The sequence below is a fragment of the Rhinopithecus bieti genome, unplaced genomic scaffold (assembly GCF_001698545.2).
Source record: "Rhinopithecus bieti isolate Rb0 unplaced genomic scaffold, ASM169854v2 scaffold_61117, whole genome shotgun sequence".
Classification (NCBI taxonomy): Eukaryota; Metazoa; Chordata; class Mammalia; order Primates; family Cercopithecidae; genus Rhinopithecus; species Rhinopithecus bieti.
In genome coordinates this window covers 2,817,641-2,839,319 of record NW_016824934.1, presented here as the reverse complement: position 1 = coordinate 2,839,319, position 21,679 = coordinate 2,817,641, and the positions used below count along the sequence as shown (strand labels likewise).

The following is a 21,679-nucleotide window of genomic DNA, read 5'->3' as shown; positions in this document are numbered from 1 at the left end:
GGATGGTCTCGATCTCCTGACCTCGTGATCCGCCCGTCTCGGCCTCCCAAAGTGCTGGGATTACAGGCTTGAGCCACCGCGCCCGGCCCATAATTAATTTTTTAATGGAAATTTCCTTGGAAGAAATGTCTCTTCAGAAACAGAAAAGAAACTGGTAGCTCTTGAAAATTAAAAATGTTGTGCTTGCCAGCCATGGTAGCTCACACCTATAATCCCAGCACTTTGGGAGGCTGAGGCGGGCAGACAGCTTGAGGCCAGGAGTTTGAGATCAGCCTGGCCAATGGGGTGAAACCCCGTCTCTACTAAAAATACAAAAATTAGCCAGGTGTGGTGGTGCACACCTGTAATCCCACCTACTAAGGTGGCTGAGGCACAAGAATTGCCTGAACCCAGGAGACAGAAGTCGCAGTGAGCTGAGATTGTGCCATTGCACTCCAGCCTGGGCAACAGAGTGAGACTCTGTCTCAGAAAAAAAAAAAAAGTAAAAAAATAAATTGCTCTGGCTGGGTATGGTGGCTCACAGCTGTAATCCCAGAGCTTTGGGAGGCTAAGATAGGAGGATCACTTGAGGCCAGGAGTTTGAGACCAGCCTGAGCAACACAGCAAGACTCCATCTCTACAAAAATAGAAAGTAAAAAATTAGCTGGGTGTGGTGGCCCACACCTGTAGTCCTAGCTACCCAGGAGGCTGAGATGGGAGGATTGTTTGAGCCCAAAAACTTGAGGTTACAGTGAGCACCAATGCACTCAAGTCTGGGTGACAGAGTGGAACCCTGTCTCTGAAAAAATTTTTTCCAATGTTGTGCTCAGTTATCCCCAAACGGCTCCTCAAGCCTGGCGTCTTTGGTAACATGACTATAACCTCAGTGCTGCCCCGCTAATGTGTGGTTTCTGTTTTTCTTCCTCTTTTCGAATCCAAGGTTAACCAAGGGACTCAAAACATCCATTCTTGTCAATGCTGTTGAACTATAAAATTATTACCCTATACCCTTAAAAAATGCAAAATGCCCAGGACCCAAAGATCTCCTCCATGTTTACCTGTTCCTCTCTTAAGACTCCAGGTGGAGCTAGTAGGACCTGCACTCCAGGCTTTGAGGCACTGACAAATCTGCTCCCCTTGAGGCAAGGTGGAGGTACTAGTTCTTCCTCCGGTCAAGGATGGCCAGAGCAGTCCAGCTCCATCCTTGGCCTAATCAGCATCAGCATGCAGGCTCATCCATTACACTACCAATGTCCCTTGGAATATTTTCTGCTCAAACTTAAAAAATAAGCCCCCATGGAGGATACAGCCTAGAATCTCTAGTACAGATTCAAAATAGCTGTATTCCTGAGTATGCACATACCTTCAAAACAGTGTAAACATTCTCATAAGCCAAGGGTCAGTGATCACAGCCTCACTGGGGCCTGAAAAATATCCTTCAGGCTACTGCTGTAGGAGGGGGAAAAGGAATCAGGAAAGTAATGAAGGGGGACACACAGATGCATATGGTGGAGGCTCCAGGGAGGGCCTAGCTGGCTTGATATCACATCTACACTGGCTGTCTCAGAAGAGTATTAGGATCACACCCTTTCATAATAAAGAGGATGCAATGACCCCTGCTAAGAGGACACAGGCTTGAGCTGAGGATGGCTTTCATGGCATCTTTCATCTACTTTCTCTCTATCTTGCTCAGTCTCCCATAAGCCAGTGCAAACAGAGACTGCACTGTGTCCTCCACTGCCCTATCTGAATTAACCAGCAAGGATCCTGGTATAAGTGATGCGGTATCAGCTCCCTTAGGTCCCAAGGACAATGCTTCTGAACCACTGATGAAGGCTTTGGCGCTCCTTCCTTTGGAGTCCAGGCTTCTAAGTCATCATGGTAACCATGGTCAGAATCCTACCTTGGCAAGTCGAGAGCAAGATCCCTGGTGGGGCAGTGAAAAAGAAAGAGGATGGGAAGTGAGGGAAGAAGTGGGAATAGAAGAAGCCTCACTTGGCAAACACAGTGCAGCACAGCCTACCAGTTAGGAGCCAGTGCCCCAGTGCCACCGTGTACTGAGTTTAAATCTTTGCTAACACCAACACCCAACTCTAAACACATTACTCAACCTCTCTAAACTTAAAAGGATCGATGATAGTCATACCTTCCTCATACAGTTATGAAAAATAAGTGACATGATGCATGAAAAGCACTCAGCACAGGGCCTCAATAAGTAGCAGCTGTTATTGCTCAGATACTGAAAACAAACCATGGACTGGTGAAGACAGACTTCAACTTACAGTCAGGCAACCTGGCTTTCAGTTCCCCATTTGTAAAACAAGGGGCTGAGAATGAAGGTTCCTTCCAGTTCAGACACTCTAGAAGTCTGTGACTAAGATACAAAGATTCCAGTGACATGTGAGCATTACAACTGCAATATAAAATGACACCCAAGAGCACATGCACCACCCTCAAAGCAAGCAGCATGCACAAGAGGATACTGTGAAGACAGCGTGTGTTTGGGCATGGGAGTATTGGGGGAGGGGTTCCGGTGAAGAAGGGGGCTGGTGAAATGGCATTGCTTAGATTGTTCTCTGGCTTGCTAGTCCAGCCTGCAGGAATGTTCCTGGCCCTCTAGGTATGAGGCAGACAATTAGGGTCTTATAAAAAAATTTTTCACTTAAAGTCAAGAGGGAGAAATTTCTACTTGCCCTAACCTTAATCCTTTGCCCTTTGAAGCCAAAACAGATACTACCCTTAATTTATTTAGAGTAGCTTCTCAGCCATCATCTTACTCCCTTGATGGGATACAAAGGACTTTCAAAAGGATGTGGAGTCACACTTTAAAAAATACACTTACACAGAAGAAGCAGGCTTGAAAAAAAGATATGCTTAAACAGAAAGTGAGGCATAGTGTTTATTCAAGAGACCATCTCCCTCAGCCTGGTTTAAGCCAATAAGATCTTCCATCTTGGCTTCCCAGAATTTACTATAAAAATACATGCCCCGGCTGGTCACGGTGGCTCACGTCTGTAATCCCAGCTCCTCAGGAGGCTGAGGCAGGAGAATCGCTTGAACCCAGGAGCCAGCGGTTGCGGTGAGCCAAGATCGCACCACTGCACTCCAGCCTGGGTGACAGAGCAAGACTCCGTCTCAAAAAAAAAAAAAAAAAAAAAAAAATACATGCCCCAATGTGAAGTCAAGAAGCAAAGTCCAACCAATGCAATGGCAAGAAACTAAGGGCATCAGGGAGCAAATGATGGCCAGCAGCACATCTGGGTGGAATGACAGATGTTGTAAAAAAGCTTGGTCAAATCCTCTAAGCTACCTGGAATGCCCTCCCTCCTAGTCCAAATCCTCTTATCCTTATCCTTTAGGTAGAGTTTGAGCCCCGTCCTCTGGGAAGCCCCCACTGATCTCTCCCATTAGAGGTACCCACTCCCATTTTTGCGCACTGGTTGGACATACACAACATTTTGCCATTGCTTGTCTTCTACCTTCAATACACATCAGTTTCCATAAAAAGACTTCCAAAGGATCTTACTGTATCTCCCTTATCACCATGTATTTGGCTTATGCTAAATAAATAACTATGGCCTTAAGAGGTAGGTAAGCTGTTCTTGTCTACGCATAATTTTCTACTCGGGAGAAGACTGCATCATTTGCCTTCCAAAGATTATGCCCCATCACATAAAATTAACTTCACCTCGGGCAAACGGGGACCTTACAATGACATGCATCCAGGTATACATCTTCACCTAGAAAATTTGCTTAGCAAATGGCAGGTCTATTAATAAAAACTCCAAGGTCAAATCTTAAACCCAATAGAGCTTGTCAATATTAAGCCTTCACATACATTTTTAATCTTATTTCCCATGAGGAAAGTAAGGGCCAGAAAGGTTAAGTGGCTTTCCCAAGGTCACCCAGCTAACAAGCAGCAAAGTCAGCCCTAGAATTCAGTTCTGCTTCTTTTTCCACCACCCTACAGCCACCCTACAAGCCCTCTATGTCACCTAGGAAAACAGGAGGGCCAATGATCGAGGCAATAGGATCAGTAGCCACAGGCTCCCAGGACATATCTGACCTCTTAAATCAGCAGTATTTTTTAGAAGAATGTATCCTGAGAATCAAAAGTGCAGGTATACATCAGAGATATTGAAGGTTCAGTTCCAGATAACCATAATAAAACAAGTAATAAAAGTATTTTGTTTCCCAGTGCATGTGAAATTTATGTTTATGCTGTATGTAGTCTATTGTGTGTGCGATGTAATTATGTCTAAAAATGTACATACTTTAATTGAAAAGTGCCTTATTGTTAAGAAAAATGCTAATGTCCATCTGAGCCTTCAGCACACATTGTAATCTTTTGCTGCTGGGGATCCTGCAACGATGTTGATGGCTGCTGACTGATCAGGGTGGTGATTGCTGAAGGTTGGGGTGGCTGTGGCAACCCCACAGCAAGAAATTGCTGTGTCAGTTTCTTAAAGTAAGACAATAATGAAGTTTGCCACATGATGAACTCTTCCTTTCACTAAAGATTTCTCTGTAGCATGTGACACTGTTTGATGCATTTTATCTACAATGTATATTCTGTCAAAATTGGAGTCAATCCTCTTAAACCTCGCTGCTGCTTTATCAGTTTATGTCATATTCTAAATCCTTTGTTGTCATTTCAACCTTATTCACAGAATCTTCACCAGGAATAGATTCCATCTCAAGAAACCACTTTCTTTGTTTTTCCCTAAGAAGCAACTCCTCATCTGTTCAAGTTTGGTCATGAGACTGCAGCAATCCAGTCACATCGCCAGGCTCCATTTCTAATTCTAGTACTCTTGCTATTTCTACCACATCTGCAGTGACTTTCCCAACTGAAGTACTGAATCCCTCAAAGTCATTCATAGAGTTGGAATTAACTTCTTCCAAATTTTTGATAATGTTGAAATTTTCACCTCCTCCCATGCATCCCATGTGTGTTTTTTTTTTTTTTTTAGATGGAGTCTCACTCTGTAGCCAGTCTGGAGTGCAGTGATATGATCTCGGTTCACTGCAACCTCCACCTCCCAGGTTCAAGCGATACTCCTGCCTCAGCCTCCCAAGTAGTGGGGGCTACAGGTGCGCGCCACCACGCCCAGCTAATTTTTATATTTTTAGTGGAGATGGAATTTCACCATGTTGGCCAGGATGGTCTCGATCTCTTGACCTCGTGATCCACCTGCCTCGGCCTCCAAGTGCTGGGATTACAGATGTGAGTGTTCTTAATGGCATCTAGAATGGTGAATCCTTTTCAGAAGGTTTTCAATTGGCTTTGCCCCAATCCATCAGAGAAATCAATATCTATGGCAGCTAAAGCCTTATGAAATGTATTTCTTAAACAATAAGACTTAAAAGTCAAAATTACTCCTTGATCTATGGGCTGCAGAATAAATGTTGTATTAGCAAGCATGAAAACAACATTAATCTCCTTGTACATCTCCATCAGAGCTCCTGGTTGACTAGGTGCACTGTCAGTGAACGGTAACATTTTGAAAGAAATCTTTTTCTGAGCAGTAGGTCTCAATGGTGGGCTTAAAATATTCAGTGAGCCATGCTGTAAACAGACGTGCTGTCATCCAGGCTTTGTTATTCCATTGACAGAGCAGGAGCAGAGTAGAATCAGCATAATTCTTCAGAATGTAAAGAACGGTAAATGAGCACTGGCTTCAACTTAAAGTCACCAGCTGTGTTAGCCCCTAATAAGAGAGACAGGCTGGCCTTTGAAACTTTGAAGCCAGGTATTGATTTCTCTTTAGCTACGAAAGTCCTAGATAGCAACTTCTTGTAATAGAAGGCTGTTTTATCTACATTGGAAATCTGTTGCTTATTGTAATCACCTTCATCAGTGGTCTTAGTTAGATCTTCTGGGCAACCTGCTGCAGCTTCCGCATCAGCACTTGCTGCTTCACCTTGCACTTTTATGTTATGGAGACAGCTTCTTTCCTTAAACATCATAAACTAGCCTCTGCTAGCTTATAATTTTTCTTCCGCAGCTTCCTCACCTGTCAACCTTCATAGAATTAAAGAGAGTTGGGGCGTTGCTCTGGAGTAGGCTTTGGCTTAAGGGAATGTTGTGGCTGGTTTGATCTTCTATCCAGACCACTCAAACTTTCTCTGTATCAGCAATAAGGCTGTTTCACTTTCTTAATTTTGTATTTACTGGAGCAACACTTTTAATTTCCTTCAAGAACTTTTCCTTTGCATTCACAACTTGGCCATCTGGAGCAAGAGGCCTAGATTTCAGCTGTCTCAGCTTTCAACATGCCTTCCTCACTAAGCTTCATCATTTCTAGTTTTGATTTTAAGCGAGAGCTCTGAGACTTTCTTTCACTGGAACACTTAGAGGCCATTGTAGGGTTATTAATTGGCCTGATTTCAATATCATTGTGTCTCAGAGAATGAGAGAGGCTGGAGGAGAGGGAGAGAGATAGGGAAATGGCTAGTTGGAGGAGCAGAAAGGACACACACAACATTTATCAATTAAGTTCACCATCTCATATGGGTGCAATTCATGCCACTCCAAAACAGTTATAATAGTAACATCAAACAAATTGTACCAAAAAGTGTGAAATATTGCAAAAATTACCAGAATGTGACACAGAGACATGAAGTGAACATATGCTATTAGAAAAATGGTGCCATAGGCTTGATTGACACAGCCTTGCCACAAACTTCCATTCTGTTAAAAGCACATCTGCGAAGTGTAATAAAACAAGGTGTGCCTGCATGTAGCAAAATGCCAGCACACTGCCCAGAGTCTGAAGCCAGGAAGTGATAAGTGGGGGTTCTAGACTGCTAGCTGCTCAAAATGAGAGCTGAAAGTAAGGTCTCCTAAAAGAATGTAAGAACAGACTATGTCATCACAGAATGAACAAATTAAAAGAACATATATTGGGGCCGGGGGCGGCGGCTCACCTTTGCAATCCCAGCATTTTGGGAGGCCAAGGCAGGCAAGATCACGAGGTCAGGAGTTTGAGACCAGCCTGGACAACATGGTGAAACCCTATTTCTACCAAAAATACAAAAATTGCCCGGGTGTGGTGGTGGGTGCCTGTAATCCCAGCTATCCAGGAGGTTGAGGCAGGAGAATCTCTGGAAACTGGAAGGCGGAGGTTGCAGTGAGCCGAGACTGCGCCACCGCACTTCAGCCTGGGCAAAAGAGCAAAACTCTGTCTCAAAAAAACAAAACCAAACAAAAGAACATGTATTGGAATGTTAAACCAGTGAGCTGTCCTGAGTAGCAGAGAATCCACACTAGGCAGAAGGAACGGTAAATCGTGACCATCAACAGGGCAAATAGGCTAGAAAACAGGGCAACACCGTCCCAGATCAGCTCCAAGAGGATACACTTAACCTAATGTCCAGAAGCCTAGAAGCATATCTGTATTGAAAATTAACACTTCAACCTCAGGCCCTGGAAGCCTCCTGAGGCTCATTACCGGCACCTATAATGACTACCTTGGAAACACATGTGAACTGGATACTGGCTCAATTGGGGCCTCTCCTCCTACCTTGCATATTTTAACAGGGAGGAGTCACAGCATTTTCTACAAGAATCTCTAGGGGAAGAATAACCACATGTGTAAACCATGTGGACTAAAAGCCCCAAGAGGGCCGAAGTGGCCTTCCATATTCTTGTTTCCACAGTCAGCAGAGAATAAATACACTGTTAACTTATTTTTTTATCTTATTTATTTATTTATTTATTTTGAGACAGTCTCATTCTGTCACCCAGGCTGGAGTGCAGTGGTGTGATCTCAGCTCACTGCAACCTCTGACTCCTGGGTTCAAGTGATTCTCCTTCCTCAGCCTCCCGAGTAGCTGAGAGTAAGGTGCTCACCACAACACCTGGCTAATTTTTGTATTTTTAGTAGAGGCAGGGTTTCACCATGTTGGCCAAGCTGGTCTCGAACCCCTGACCTCAAGTGATCTGCCCACCTCGGCCTCCCAAAGAGCTGAGATTACAGGCGTGAGCCACCACACCCGGCCCTGTTAACTTATCTTTTAACTGACTACAATGCATTCCTAGATTTCTATGAAGAAAGCCATGAGGTGCTTTTATTACATACACAAGGTGAGATTAGGACTTCAAGTGGAAATAGGCTAAACCTGTCACCACTCCTGAATCACACCTGCTTAGTACACTCAGACGCAGAGAGATGGGCCACACAATGGCTCCAGGAAGTGAAAGGATGGTGACCCATCTGCTTTCCCTCATCTTCCCGTTTCCCAAGGGAGATCCAAGAACTGAGTTGCTGCCCAAGTTCAGCACCCTTTTCTGCCTAGGTTTAAATATAAGCAGTGGTTCCCAAAGTGTGGTCTGGGAACCTCTGGGGTGGGGGGGGGTCCCTGCGGCCTTTTCGTTTGGTCTGCAAGGTCATAATTAGTCTTACAATAATACCAGCACTTTTTTTTGTCTCTTTCACTCTCTTACTCTCAGGAGCGACCAGAGGCTACATGACATGTGATAAGACAATAGCCTGAATGCAGAAGCAAATAAAGAATCCAGCTGACTTCTATGAAGCCAGACATCACAGAGATGCCCATGTACCCTAGAACTTAAAGTATAATAAAATATAAATAAAATAATTAAAAAATAAAAAAGATTTGCGCAAAAATATACACAGTGGCAATGTTCTCTCAAGACTTGTTGTTTTGGAAAATGTCATTTTTTCATAAAAATATGCCCTTGTGTGTTAACAATGTAATGGGTCTTTTTTGATTAAGTAGATTTAAAAATGTATCTGTTTCGATTTTGAACGTGTGATGAACAGTGGATTAGGGTGGTAGCCCAAGATAAACAGCAACTCTTGGATCTTTAATAATTTTGAAAATATTTAAATTTAATATTTTAAATTTTGAGTGTTGAGACCGCAAGCGTGTGAAAACAGTGTTCGAGTAAAGAAAGACAAGATGCTCAAATCCCATTTGTGATGTTCTTTCTTTTTGTTTTTTTTTTTTTAAAAAAGAGTCGGGTCTCTATCACCCCAGCTGCAGCACGTGCGATGGTCACCAGGCCCCACTGCAGCTTGCACTTTAGGCTCAACAAGCCTCCTGCCTCAACCTCCCAAGTAGCTGAACTGCAGGCAGCCCACCTCCATGCCGGCTAAATTTACATTTTTTTGTGGGAGATGGGGGTCTAGCTATGGTTGCCCAGGGGGTCTGTAATATTGGTCTCAAGTGATCCTTTGCCTCCCTCCAGAGGTCGCTAGGATTACAGGCATGAGCCCCATGCCCATGACTCCATCTATTGTGTGTTTGAGAAACTAAATCGGGACTACTCTGTTGCTGTTCTGCCCATCAGTCCTATTATCCTTCAGGATCTGGCACGATCCCGCCATGCTTCTACCAATCTTGACCTGCCCCATTCCTCTGAGAATTCTACCTTCTGCACTCGCCTGACAACTGGTTTTTCGATGGCACCTAGCTTTCATCAGACACTGCCTGGTGACGATCCCCTGCACTATTGTCTGGGTTATGTAGAGCTTGTGTTGTTACTTTAAGCTCTCTCTGTGGGTGTTGGTCTTGCTTTCCCCAAGGCAATGTGGAACTGTTGAAAATGGGTCTGAGAATCCAGCTCTGAGGGCATCTTACGCGCAGGGGGGCTGACCTTGGCAAGTTACAGAGCCTCGTTTCCCTGTTTATAAATGCAGGGGACCAGCAGAACTTCCTCTGAAGACCCAAGGCAATTATCTGCTCTTCCAGACAGCACTAGCTTAGGAATTTTTTTTTTTTTTTTTTTTTGACATGGGTCTCACTCTGGTGCCAGGCTGGAGCACCGTGGCACATTCTCGCTCACTGCAAGCTCGCCTCCAGATTTCAAGTGATTCTTTGGCCTCGCCTTCCAAGTGCTGGGACTACAGGTGTATGCACCACCCCGGCTTATTTTTGGTATTAGTAGAGGACAGGGTTTTCACCATTGGCCAGGTGGTCGGCAAAACTCTGGATCTTGTGATCTGCCCACCTCGGCTCCCAATGGCGTGCATCGATTACAGCGTTAGCCACTGCGCCTGGCCATGTTCAGGACATTTTTCTGGAATAAAAGTAGTACTCTCTGAGCAGCCCAGCACCGTGCGTGGCATATTAGAAGCAGCCAATCTTCTTTCCATTCAGCCATGCAGGCAGGAATGACCTTAACCATCGAGCTGCATGAATAATTAGGGAATGACTGAATGAGGCGCATGACAATACACTACAGTTCGGGGAGCGTCACCCCAGTGAGGGACGTACTGCCCTTCAGGGGACATTGGAAATGATTGTGGGGCCAAGAGGGAATACCAGCTTTTTAGTGACCTGAAATTACGTGGCACTGGTGGGCAGGGATATATCTCCAGAGGTCTCTTACTCGATATGTTCACAGATTCTCCTCTCGACTGAACTTAATGATTTCAGTATTGTGAGGCCACCATTGTTTTCTTCTCGCTTGCTCATAGAAACTCCCTAAGCAGCGTGGCTCGCGGGGTACTAGGGCCCTCACCAATCCCTCAGGAGCCGACTGCCCAGCATCCCCCGTGCCCTCGCCCCCAACCTCCCTCACTCCCCACCCCGGTCCTCCACCCCCGCTCACCCACCCCCCGCCAACCTCCCAGGTAGTTCTCTTACCAATCAATAGGTGGAAATGATAGCGCACTCACTTCACTTTATCTGAACTCCCCCACTTTATGGTAACTCCCAGAAGGGTGGGACAGTGGCTGCTCTCAGCTTTGGGGGCTTGTTTCCCTCACCTACCACACCTCACTACAGTTCCTCTTACCCCTCCAGCCCCTCTCCCTCCCTCTCTGTCCCTGGCAAGCAGCCCACAGCTCCATCAGAGAAGAAGGACGCAGCCAAGAAATGCTGTTTCCTTGTTAATCTAGATTCTGCTGCTTGGACCGTGATCCATGGGAAGGGACTCCAGCAAACAAGCTGTCTGTGAACTCCCTATTAACAGTCTGAGAGTTCTGTTGCTGTTGTTATTTTGTTGTTGTTTTTAGGAGACAGGGTCTTTTTCTCTTACCTGAACTAGGTACAGTGGCTAGATCATAGCTCACTGTAACCTCTAACTCCTGGGCTCAAGTGATCCTCCTGCCTTGGCCTCCCAAAGTGCTAGGATTACAGGCAAGAGCCATGGCACCTGGCCAATCTGGGTATTTTAATTGTTTTTGTGGGGAGGAGGGTTATGATTTTGTTTGATCTAGATTGTAAAAGGAGGAGAGAAAATTTCTTCCAAGCCATATCCACATGCCGTGCATGTTTCATGGCTACATAGCATGTATTATGTGCATAGATTTCAGATGTGCCACGCCTTGAAATACGTATTAGATACAGTCCTGGTCCTGACTTTCAGATGTGACCCACCGTCCATCCAGTCACTCAGTACCTATTTCCCAAGTGCCAACTGCGCGCCATTGCTTTCCCTAGTGAGGGAAGGAACCCCAAACGGTCCTTCCCGTGGCCCACAGGACACCCTGGGAATATAGACCAAAGGATGTCAGCATGTGGGCCTCCACTGATATTCCCATTAGGGGGAAAAAAAGTTAAGAAACATAGTTTGCCCTCTCAGAATAAAACTGTAAAATTAATCCAATGATGAATCGGTGCAGAGAGAAGCAAAATCAATCACTTTAGATTAGATGTCAATCAGATGAAACACGTTAACATCACCTCCATGAAGCCGGAAGCTGGGGTAGGGTTGCGGAGTAGCCAGGACCAGCCAAGAGTGCCAAGGAAGAGGGAAGTCCCCAAGCATAGGATGACAGTGCCCATCCTAGCACCGCCTACAGGTGGCAAGGATAGATGCCTCAAGCCTTCTCCAGCTGCTGCTCATAAACCATTTTTCCACACTTTACATTGTGAAGTATAGTCTCAAGAATTACTCCACAAGTTTTAATAAATTTGGCCAACACTGAATATCAATTCTTTAGGAGACTTTTAGCCCAGATTGGCATATTAAAGGCTCTGATAAATTCTGATATAAAGAAATCTGTTTGTTTTTAACTAAATATTTCCCCAATTCATTTGACCATAAGAACTGTTTCTACATGGAACTACCATTCATAATTCCAAAACTAGTGTTCCTTGGCGCTCCAGATTAAACCATGAAATTACTAAATTTATTTTTGTGACTCTGGTTCCAGCGTAGAGTCGGGTTTTCTGCAGAGCCTGTCTCCAGAGCTATAACAGGTTAGCAAACTTATCCTAGAATCCCAGGTGACGTAACACACAATTTTCCTAACTTGAACTAGTATATCAACTTTATATAACAATTGTAAGCTCTTGGCTGGGCGCGGTGGCTCACACCTATAATCCCAGCACTTTGGGAGGCCGAGGTGGGCAGATCACTAGGTAAGGAGATTGAGACCATCCTGGGCAACATGGTGAGACCCCGTCTCTATTAAAAATACAAATTAACTGTGGTGGTGCGTGCCTGTCATCCCAGCTAACCCGGAAGGTGGAGATTGCAGTGAACTGAGATCATGTCATTGCGCTCCAGCCTGGCAACACAGCAAGACTCCGTCTCAACAAAAAAAAAAAAAAAAAAAAAAAAAAAAATTGTAAGCACTTGGTAATTATTAGCTCTCCCCAAATTGCTGGAGCCTCCCTCGTATGCTAACCTAGTGATTCTCAACTGGGAGCAATTTTGCCCTGCGGGGGACATTTGATAATGTCTAAAGACATTTGTGGTTGTCACAACTGAGAGGAAAGTGCTACTCGCATTTAGTGGGCAGAGGCCAGGGATGCAACTAAACACCCTAAAATGCATAAGACAGCCTCCCCCAATAAAGAGTTATCTGGCCCAAATGTCAATAGTGCTGAGTGCTAAAAACCCATGGTCTTGATCCGCAAAGCTGAGAATCCTGGTAAATTCACCAAAACGATGTATCCACAAGGACTCTTCTAGAATCAGCCACCAGCTTCTTGAGGGGGCCCATCTTTGCTCACATATAAAAGGAGACTTTCCGTTAATGTCCACAAGAGGTACAATATGGGGCTGGGGCACAAATGCCAGTTACCCAGCAGACCTGTGATACTGGAGCATCCTCTACCCCATCCTCTGCCCATAGCTAACAGCCACATGAGGCCAATTATGCAGTTTGAATCTCATTTGCTCAAAAATTAATGACCAGCTTGTGGAAGTAGCCAGACCAGTGGATGTGGGACCCTCAGGAGTCCCCAAAACAGGGGCAGAAGAAAAAGTCTGGACATCCCTTGCAGACTACTATGGCAGGCTAAATTAAATATCATCATCACCATTAAATACAACAACCATTAGGAAAAAAAGCCTCAGGATCTTCTTCTTGCAGTCGAGACAGATTACAGAACTTAGAAGGAACGTATTTTGCTCCAGGGTACATGCAGATATGCACAAAGCATGCAATATGCTTTAGGGAGAGCCCAATGTAGGATTCCTTTGCAAGTAAAACTTTACAAAACACATACTTATCTATGTTAACATGCATGTGCCCATGTATAGATAAATAGATAGAAAAAGACAGGTGATTGGGTAGGGAGATAGATGATTGATTGAGAGAGAGGGGGTAAGAAGAGAGAAAGAGAGAACAAACCAATTGTTATCTAAGTGCTGCTCCTTAACCCACAGGTCCAAACAGACGTGGATGCAATAGAAGACAGACACACAAACCTGGATGCAATAGAAGCTGTACTGTGGGTGGCAAATGGGAGAACTGGGCTTCTCCTCCTTCACAGTAATTGTCATCCTAATCTGGGCCTAGCCTGTTGTGGGAGGCAAACAGTGGGATCCTCATCTTTTCACTCAGGGACCTCGGACAGGCTCAGGACAGCAGGGGCATCACCATGTGATATGCTTTGGCTGCGTCCCCACCCAAATCTCATCCTGCAGTACCCATAATCCCCCCATGTGGTGGGACAGACCCATAGGAGGTAACTGAATCATGGCGTCAGTTTCCCCCATGCTATTCTCATGATACTAAGTGAGTTCTCACGAGGTCTGATGGTTTTATAAGGAGCTTCTCCCTTCACTCTGCTCTCATTCTTATCCTTTCTGCTGCCACCTGAAGAAGGATGTGTTTGCTTCCTCTTCCACCATGATTGTAAGTTTCCTGAGGCCTCCCCAGCCATGCTGAACTATGTAAAGATTAAACCTCAAACCTCTTTTCTTTATAAATTACGCAGTCTCGGGAAGTTCTTTTTTCCTTTCCTTTTTTTTGAAACAGAGTCTTGCTGTCTTTCCCAGGCTGGAGTTGCAGTGGCACAAATTTGGCTCACTACAACTTCTGCTTCCTGAGTCCGAGTGATTCTGTGCCTCAGCCTCCCAAGTAGCTAGGACTACAAGCATGCGACATCACGCCTGGTTAATTTTTTATTTTTAGTGGAGACGGGGTTTCACCACGTTGGCCAGGCTGGTCTTGAACTCCTGACCTCAAGTGATCTGCCCACCTTGGCCTCCCAAAGGGCGGGGATTACAGGCATGGGCCACTGCACCTGGCCTCAGGGCAGTTCTTTATAGCAGCATGAGAATGAAGTAATACACCATGGCACCAGCCTTGACATTTTAAAGCTAGAGAAACAACCCTCCCAGGGATTCCAGTTCTGCCTGGGCCCCTATTCAATTGAAGGTGAGTAAGAGACAAGTGCAGAAAGACAAGGGAGGGAAAAGAGGGGCTTGTAGGTTTCAAAAGCACTTTAGAAGCTAAAACTGAAGCAGGATTTTAATAGGAAAGACTCAGCTGAGAATGTGGGCCCAGCACACACAGGGAGCAGAGACTTTTAGGCCTCCAACCAGGAGGGAGAGTTCAGGGGTGCTTTGAGATGAGAGGCATCATGGGGGGAGTGCAGAAAAGGGAAGAAGAGCAATTAAGACAGGCTTTGTGGACTTCAGTTTGCCTTCAGCCAACACTGCTCAACCTGTCCCAAACCATCAGACCCCATCCTCACCCCCAAAAATAGCTGAGTCACCAAGGAAAGGCAATTCGCGTAGTGCAAAGAAGACAGAGGGCTCTCAGAATCCACCCATAGATAATCCCCGCTTTGCCTGCTCACCTCTTCTTTATATCTTACCATGCAGATTTTGTTTCTAAAAGGGACTTGACACCTTAGAATAGACTACCCTGTAGACTGACACTTGTAGAAAATTCCAGAAGAAGCCAAGTCTTTGGGAGAGATGAGCAGGAGTCCCTTGCTCCTTAGAAACCCTGTGACAACAAAGGATAGATGGAAGCAAGAGGGGAGGGATATCCTTCAACAGGAGAAGCCAAAATTGGTCAAAGAAAAAAAACCCAACCATATCTTTAAGGACTTTGAGTTCCCTGAGACTGCAAAAGTCAGAGACATAATTCAAGATACACTAGCATCTATCAGGGATGTCAAGGGGTCAAAACAGAAGGAGACAAGTTTCCTCCCACAAGGAGCTTAAGCCTGGCAGAGGTGACAAGATCAATACACATAGAGTTTGAGGCAAAAGATGCCATTGTGTGGACCAGGAGCATCTGGTGGTGGGCACTCCTCTGCTTCCTGCAGTGCCCTGCACAGCGTCATGCACACAGTTGCACACCGTTGGCACTCAAGAAATATTTGTTAAGTGAGTGAATGAGTTATATATTCAACCCACAGCTCTGAGTTGCCTGCCTGTGGAAGAGCTTTGTGCAGCCCGGTCTTATTTTCTGCCAGGAAACAATTCCAGCCTGTTTCAGGGAAAACAACAAATCCTAAGGAGGAACCTGCAGATGCCGGAAACCTGAAGGCCAGGAGGTAAAACACCTTGTGGTTGTGTGCTCGTCCAAAAACCCAAACCATGAGGCTGCAACCAGCTTACCCACATTCATGAAAGTGACTGATACTCTCAGGCCAGTGGCCAACGCCTCAGGTCCACCTTGGTTCCGAGGGACACAGACATTAGACTCCAAGAATGCTAAGGAGATTCCAGGACAGGCTGGACGGGCTCAAGGCTCATCATCCCCTGAGTCAGGGAAGACACTCAGCGAGTCACACCTCCAGCTCCCCATTCCCCTCAGCACATGGTCTATGTTCCCTAGACATGACCTCTTTAACAGGATTGTAGTGCTGGGCCAAGAAGACCTTTCACGAGGCCACAGCCAAATAAGGAAGGAGGAAAGCAAGGAAGGAAGGAAAGCAGAAAGCAAGACAGAAAGACACTCACTGTCATAAGTTTTCATAAAGCTGAATGTATTTCATTTAAAGAGCCGTTCTGTATCCTGAGATGTGTCTGTCCTGCTTTTTCTGCTTTCTGACCTTGAGCACATCAAGTTCTTTTCCCACCTCATGGACTTTGCACGTGCAGTTTCCTCTTCCTGGAACACTTATTTTCCTTTCCTTATTCAGCTCCTTCTCTCCCTCTGTGTCTCAATGTCATTGTCCCTGTTTATTGCATCTTTGTAGGAGAGTCCTTCCCTGACCATGCCACCAAAAGGCAAGCCGTCTCCCCTCACCTTGATCTTAGCTCCGTGTCTCTCTTCAGAGCCCCCTTTCCATGTTTCCTTATGTATTGGCTTGTTTCGTGCCCCTCCTCCATCCAACTCTAAGCCCCATCAGAGCAGGGGCCATGCCTATCGTGTCTGCCATTAAACAGCCACTACTTAGCACAGTGTTTGGGGCTACTGGCTCTCAAAAAATGCTTATTTAATTATTGAAGTAAAATGCTCTATTTATGAAATAATTATGATAGTAAATGTATTGCTCAAATTCTTAGTAAAATTAAAAGACCATAACTTTAGGTCAACGCCCTTCCCTTTTGGAGGTGTGGGGGTTGAAGGAAGAGACATTTTACTGTCTCAAGAAATACAAAAGTTTGCAAACCAGTGCTTTATAGAATCAAAGTCCTTTGTGTAAATGAAGATTGTTATGGGGATCTCTCTGTTATAACCACAGACCTACTTCTAAAACAGGTGCCCATAAATGGAATGTCTGTGAATCTAGATCTATTTCTAGAGAGACACACTTTTTCAGAGGTGTTTTATCTTCACTTCTTATTTACCATCAGTGGAAACTAATACCACAGCTTCAGGCTTTTCTGCCCTCCCCCTTCTTGGCCCACCACATTCATTATTAGGTAGGTTTTAACTCTTCAACCTAAAAACAGCCATGGGTTTCTATTTAAAGAAATGCCAGTGGATCCCTTCTTCAAATGAAGAATGGTTTTTAAAAATTGCTTTAATACCATCCACTATGTTGTTGGTCTGGATGTTCATATACTGAGTTTCTTACAGCAGCGTTCGCCTGTGTGCCCCGGATGGTTCTCTGTGGACTCAGCCTCCCAATCAGTAACACAGAAGGAAGATGCATATCCCTGCAGCTACACAGGACATAATGAGTCTTTACGGCTATCCATTACCATCAGGTGTCACACAAATATGTAGGGCAAAGAAAAATACACATTATTAGCCACCCTCAGGCTTATGCTCTCCCGTGGCTCTTCCCATCTGGCAAGGTGATCCGCTGCGGAGTCCAAGGGCAAGATGAGAAAAACAATGACAGCCTCTGTATGCCTAGAACTTGATTCCAAACACATTCTTAAATAAGCATCCACTTCACCTTTACAAGAGCCTCGAGGTGACAGTGACTACAGATCATTTACAGGGAGAGAAACTGAGGCCCAGGGAAATAAGCTATAGCTGATGGAGGACAGCACTGCAAATCAGCACCAGACTGGGACCAAGATGAAAACACAAAGGTGTGAGAGCTTTTGAATCATGATGCACATGACAGATGCAAGGCAACAGTGTTGCAATTATCATTATTATTCATCTAGTCACAATCTTTGAGCATTTAACATATGCTAGGTATACTCTCAGACTCAAAGAGGTAGAAGTATGGGGCAAATATGAAGATAAATGACACATGGTCCCTGCCCTCCAAGGACGGGGAAGTATGCTGGAGGAGTTGAACACCTCCTAAACAAATGAAGACCACACAATAGAACACTGGAGCCAGGCAGATGGAAGCCCAGAGGAGGGAGCCAGACTCTCCCTGTAGGTACAGGGAGGAGCTGACACTTGAGCTGGATGGAGAAGAGGCAAAAGGCCCTTCCAGGCACAGGGAACAGCATATCCAGGCCCCAGAGGTGTAGCAGATCATAGAGAGAATGCAACTGTCAGTGAGATCAGCCAGGGCCAATTGGCCCAGAGCTTCATGGGCCTTGCCAAGGAGGAGAGATGTTCCTGGAGGCCACCAACAGTACAGGTCTCCCATCAGGGGCTTTAAGCAGGGGGAATAGCATGATCAGATTTGGGTGTCAAAAAGACAGGACAGGCTGGGCGCAGTGGCTCATGCCTGTAATCCCAGCACTTTGAGAGGCCAAGTGGGGGGTGAACCACTTGAGGTCAAAAGTTCGAGACCAACCTGGCCAACATGGTGAAACCTCATCTCTACTAAAAATACAAAAAATTACCTGTAGTTGAGCATGGTGGTATGTACCTGTAATCCCAGCTACACAGGAGGATGAGGCAGGAGAATTGCTTGAACCTGGGAGGCAGAGGTTGCAGTAAGCCGAGATTGTGCCACTGCACTCCAGCCTAGGCAACAAGAGCGAAACATTGTATCAAAAAAAAAAAAAAAAAAAAGGACAGGCCGTAGAGTGGCAAGAGGTCAGTCAACAGGAACACCTGGGGGGCACATAGACAGTGTGGAGAAGATGTAATTCTTTACTCAAGTGACAGTGGGGGCTAAACTGAGGATCTTCCCCTGTCACATAACCTTTCATCTGCAGAGTGAAATAACAGTATTTGTCCTGCCTCCTTTATAGGACAAAATATAAAGTTATTAACAAAATATAAAGTTATTAACAATAATGGAGGCCGGGTGTGGTGGCTCATGCCTGCAATCCCAGCACTTTGGGAGGCCAAGGCGGGCAGATCACAAGGTCAGGAGATCAAGATCATCCTGGCCAACATGGTGAAACCCCATCTCTACTACAAATACAAAAATTAGCTGGTGCCTGTAATCCCAGCTAGTCGGGAGGCTGAGATAGGAGAATTGCTTGAACCAGAGAGGCAGAGGTTGCAGTGAGCCAAGATCATGCCATTGCACTCCAGCCTGGTGACAGAGCGAGACTCTGTCTCAAAGAAAATACATAAATAATAACAATAATGGAAACATAATAGAAGTAATAGCCAACTTGTCTTGAACACTTATATAGTTAATTTAACAAATACTGAATATTTGCTAGGCACCAGGCGTGCTAAGTGCTTTACAAATGCTAATTCATTTAATCATTGCAATGATCTTGTGGAATAAGGACTTTCATTATCCCCATTTTGCAGATGAGGCAATTGAGACACAGAGACATTAAGTAACTTACACTAGGTCACCGGGTCGTAAGTAGTAGAGCTGTGATTTGCAGCCAGGCAGTCTGGCCTGAGTCCTCTCTCTTGGTCATGATGTCCATGATCTCTTGTTTGTTATATGCCCAGCACTGTAGAAAGTACCTTTGCAGCTGCTGTCTATTACTCTGGTCCTCACAACAATTCTGTGAGGTAGGCACTCTTTTTTCTTCCTACTTTATAGCTAAGGAAACTGAGGCACAAAGGGGATAAGTACCTTGCCCATGGTTGCACATAGAGTAAGTGGTTGAGTTGCACATCAATCTCTGGGACTGCAAAGTTCATGCTCTTAGCTGTACTCCCTTCAATCTAAAAGCACAAAAACCACAGGGAGAGGACAGGGGACGGGGCAGGGAGGGAGCAGCAACCTGAAAAAAGACTGAACACTTAGAATAGCGAGTGATCAGATGGAATATGTTTTTGCCTGGCTGAATTTTGCCAGCCCATGTTAAGCAAGAGAAGGCAAGGTCCTCCCTCTCTCCCAGCACCTCTGGTTCAGCCTCCAGACAAGTCAGGTTGTGTCATCTGGCCTGCCAGGCAGTAAAACACCCTGATCCCTTGGGGGTGAGGGTCTGCAGGCCTCAGCTCCAGGAACAGCAGAGTGGCAAACAATGGTATCTCAATCAGGCCTGGGTGTCTCTGATTGGCCCTGGCAAAAACAAGATGTCAGTTAGTAACAGCTGTAAATCCCTATGACAGCCAGTTCCCAGGCCCTGGGCACACTCTGGGCCATGCCGGAGCTGCAACGTCCACAGCCTTCTCCTGCCACTTCCTGGGACTGGGAATCCTGGCCTGGGGCCTGGCAATGGAATCATTAATCTATGGACAGTCTTCACAAAGAGAAAAACATGCAGGAAAATATAGAGAAGAAAATACAGCCAAAAAACACACCAGGGTTCCACTGAGACCAGACCATCCAGGACTGAGATTCAGAAGCAGGAGAGCAAAGCTCTCAGGAGGACATGTCAGAGACTCTGGAAGATGTATGGACTTTCAAGGAATAGTTACGATAGGCTGTGTACCTCAGTGGGCAGGGGTATGGACTTTGAAGCCAGACTATTTGGGTTCAAATCCCAGCTTGGCCTCTTACTGCTGAAAAACTGGGGGCATACTCCTTAATCTCTCAGGCTGGGCCTCAGTGTTCTTACCTGTCATATGAGGATAATGATAGTACCTACATCATCAGGTTGTTACGGGGTTAAGTGAGTTAATATATAGAAAACTCCAAGAATAGTGCCCAGCACCTAGCCAGTGCTATGGATATGTTAATTAAATAAGATAAATGGGCCAGGAGCAGTGGCTTAAGTCTGTAATCCCAGAACTTTCCAGATCACTTGAGGTCAGGAGTTTGAGACCAGCCTGGCCAACATGGTGAAACCCCGTCTCTACTAAATAATACAAAAATTAGCCAGGTGTGGTGGCATGTGCCTGTAATCCCAGCTACCCAGGAGGCTGAAGCATGAGAATCACTTGAACCTGGGAGGTGGAGGTTGCAGTGAGCTGAGATCATGCCACTGCACTCCAGCCTGGGTGACAAACTGAGACTGCCTCAAAAAAAAAAAAAAAAAAAAGGTCACAGAGGAGACAGGAGACATCTCTCCCAGTGGGGAATATCACAATATCCAGGTGATAGAGATGGGGACTGGAGATGAGATGCTTTCCATTTCATTCAAAAGAGTTTGAAAGAGTTTAGATCTGGAAGTCCCTGACTTAGGGTCACAGGGAAAGTCAAAGTGCTGTTTGACAACATGCTGCAGCAACCACACTAAGGCAGAACCCACAGCCTTGGAATCCAGAATGGGGGTGGGGTGGCCCAGGAACTCCACAAACTCCTAGAGTATAGTCTGTACTGAAGTTTTCAAATTCACATTCATAGACATCCAAGATCATCTAGTCCACACCCGGCTGCTGCAAAGAAAAGGAATCATGCAGAGGGCCAGAGAAGGGCCTTGTCCAAGGTCACGTAGCTGGCTGATGTGGGGCATGAAGCAAGAGCCAAGATCTGCTAGAACTGGGGCATATTCCATCACAGCAGCCCTCTGGCCTTGACCCAAGAAGGCTGAGAGCTCAGTGCATGAGTCTTGGCCTGGTTAGAGCAGCTGCCACTCTGGCCTGGCTGGGTCTGCCAGGTATGCTGGCCCCAGCCCAGGGTGCTCCTGACCAGCACCTGCCACCAAGCTCTGGCAGGCCCTACTAACCTCTTCCAGAACGGAACTGGGAGTCCTCACCTCCTACTCTTTCACACCCAGAGGCAGCTCCAGGCCAGGACATTATTCCAGAGGCAGCAGCCCCAGTAAGTTCCACAAATCCCACTTGTCTCATCCACAGTGAATCCAGATCCTGACTCAAGCCATTGTCTTTGCCCCTGAAACTGGTATATTAGAGTAACA

General features: G+C 45.6%; 1 protein-coding gene and 1 long non-coding RNA gene across 6 annotated transcripts in view; both read right to left on the bottom strand.

Moving 5' to 3' along the window:
- Window positions 1–21,679, bottom strand: part of PRKCE (protein kinase C epsilon) — a 551,430-nt gene that overhangs the window by 471,102 nt on the left and 58,649 nt on the right. The gene's annotated exons all lie outside the window — the stretch shown is intronic.
- Window positions 1–21,679, bottom strand: part of LOC108522505 (uncharacterized) — a 76,430-nt gene that overhangs the window by 44,938 nt on the left and 9,813 nt on the right. Inside the window, exon 5 of one of the 3 annotated variants that reach the window (XR_001883493.1) lies at window positions 19,275–19,482. The exons of 1 other annotated variant lie outside the window; for it this stretch is intronic. This is a non-coding gene — a long non-coding RNA (uncharacterized LOC108522505). Of the gene's footprint in view, window positions 1–19,274; window positions 19,483–19,524; window positions 19,939–21,679 lie in introns of those variants that run through there. One more of the 3 variants, XR_001883494.1, reaches the window with a different exon arrangement.